Source organism: Tupaia chinensis, unplaced genomic scaffold (genome assembly GCF_000334495.1).
Source record: "Tupaia chinensis unplaced genomic scaffold, TupChi_1.0 Scaffold000212_1, whole genome shotgun sequence".
NCBI lineage: Eukaryota > Metazoa > Chordata > Mammalia > Scandentia > Tupaiidae > Tupaia > Tupaia belangeri.
In genome coordinates, this window is record NW_006159687.1 from 2033163 (window position 1) to 2035791 (window position 2629).

Sequence of the window (2629 nt, forward strand, 5' to 3'; positions counted from 1 at the left end):
TTGTTCAAAAGGATGTTACCCTGCTTTGATGACGTGCAGAGAAAGGCAGTCTCTTTTCCTCTGGGGACGTGGAGATTTTTATAGCCTGGTCATCTCTATCAAAAGCCTGAAAATGTTATACACTGCATGATACAGCTACAGTGCTAGAATACTTTACCTAACGATATAGAAATAGACATTTGGGAAGACGGATGTTCAGTATAGTGCTGTATACAACAGTGACAAATTTACAAAGTAGCCCTACATGGGAACTTAGTTAAATGGTACATGTGGAAGTGGGTCATCTTTAGCCATTACAGGTAATTTTACAAACTGCTATTAATAATATAATATTCTTCATAAATTATTGAACAACAGAAAGGATTTCTAAATAGTATAGGTAGCATGATTGTTGATCTGTCTCTCTGTCTTTATGTGGGGGTGGGGGCTGGAAAGAAATGCACTAAATAGTTCATAGTGCTTATTTCTGAGATTGTGGATGGTAGGATTTTTCTATTGTAATTTGTGATTTCCAAGCTCCCGGTCTGGGACTTGAACCACACTGTCAGCCATGTGGGATCCAGCCACCTGCTGGCCCAACAGTTTTTGCTTTTGACCCTTTTAGCGGTTGCCAGAAGTCAGAGAAAAGGGGGCATGAATAATGGGGCATGGAAACTTTTAGGGCACTGAAGCTATTTTGCATGATTCACGGACACCTGATGTTCTGTATTTGCCCAAACTCGTAGACGTGGAAAACACACACGAACTCTAATGTAGACTATAGGCTTTGGTTAATGATATGTATGAGAGTCGGTTCATCAGTTTTAACCGACGTACCACACTAATGCAAGAGCTGTCGATGCCAGGAATCTGTGGAGCTGAGGGGAGGAGGAGCTCTGTGGGACTCTGCCTACTGCTCAATTTCCTACGACCCACAACGGCTCTGGAGAATAGTCTATCAACGTAACGAAGACTAAATACGGTATACGTTCACGGTAAGAAAACATCCTCCAAGTGAGTCCTGGCACTTCCTCAGAGCTCGGAGTTCGTGAGCACTCCCCTGCCAAGGTCTGCCGTGTCCTGCAAACCCCATCTCTGTGTGGCCGCTGGCATGTGGCGCCCCCACAGCACGGCTGCTCACAGCTAGGAATTGTGCTCCCTCCGAGGGCAGAAACTGCGCCAGGGTCTTGTCCCCGTGTGCTCAGAGCTACGTCCACGGAGCGAAGACCGCCTGAACGTGTAAGGGCGCGTCCGTGGTGACGTGGGCCCCGTGGGATGGGCTGGTACATGACAGAGCCCTGCTCCATTCTTGTTCCCACCTACAGGCCAAGCCCAGGGGCATGCCCCGAACCCAGTGACTCCGAGATGCTGAGGCGGGGTGATCACAAGCTCGAGATTGGCCTAGGCAACTTAGCCAGAGCCTGCCTAGAGCAAAGTGGGGCATGATGTCCCAGCTGGGAGGCTGGGACAGGAGGATCTTGGCATGGGAAGAAACGCCTTTTAAAATTTATTTTATTATTTATTTATTTTTGCCATAGGGCACATGCACTGACCAGAGAGAGAGAGAGAGAAGGTGAGTGAAAAAGCCCTGGGGTAAAGGCCACGCTGTAACCCGTCTCCTCTACTTTCCTTCAGGACTTTGTCCAAGGTTTGGCTGTTTGGTGGCACCGCTGCCTCCCCGTCTGCTCAGGGCTAGGTACAGCCATCACAACCTTTGGGTGCGCACGTGCTTGGAGCGGTCATCAGGCTCCCTGGGCTGGGACTCCAACTGTGGCCGGCCATATGGGAGTCCCGAACCCCAGCCACACACCACCTGCTGAAGCAAGAAACACTTTGGCACAGTTGCAGGTATACACATGAGCCCACAGAGAAAGGCGAACATGGAAAAAACATGTAATAAATTATCTATGCAAAAAAGATCATGCATATTGACTTCTTAAATTTGGGAAATCTAGTCGCGGACTTTGAAAGAGCCACTAATCTACTCTTGTGGGGTTAATGACACTTTGGGGCATGTGAGGGAAAAACAGTATCTGCATAATCGTTCTTCATCACAGTATCCCTGTTAAAAATAATCAGTTGGAAAATGTCAGTACTTGGCCAGCTTTGCGCAGTGGCAGTATCGTAGCCAATGAGGTTTATCCGAGGCGCGATTATTGCTAATTGAAAATGTCGGTACTTTGAAGCTTGTTTATTCAGCAATATTTCACCAAGACCTGTTCGGTTTTGTTTTACCACAGTCTTTCTAGGACTGTCATGGCTAGTTTTTTTTCTCAGTTTCACCTTAGATAAATCATTTGTTTCAGCATACCTAACATAAAAGCAATAAAAAATGATTTAACTTCTTAAGTTATTGGAAATGTTGCAATGTAATAGATTAAAAATTCACATATCTACTTTTCATCACTTTTTAGATTCCAACATTGTGAAAACACTCTGACCCACCCACTTCACTTCTAGACATTCAACATAATAAGAATATGAATTTTGTAAGAGAGAAGAACAATGGGAAATATAATAAAGGAAATAACTTTCTATTGTGATTTTTTTTTAAAAAGAAATACATAATATATACCATGGCCCTTAATCCATTCCAAGAAGAAAAGACACATTGTGAAATAGGAGACGTTGTAGATTCCTGTTACCACAA

At 44.7% G+C, this 2629-nt stretch overlaps 1 non-coding gene across 1 annotated transcript; it reads left to right on the forward strand.

The window, feature by feature from the left end:
- Window positions 1-2081: 2081 nt before the first annotated feature.
- On the forward strand, window positions 2082-2222 carry LOC114007638 (U4 spliceosomal RNA). Its single transcript, XR_003549233.1, has one exon. It is a non-coding gene; the product is annotated as a U4 spliceosomal RNA (small nuclear RNA).
- The last annotated feature ends 407 nt before the right edge of the window (window positions 2223-2629 follow it).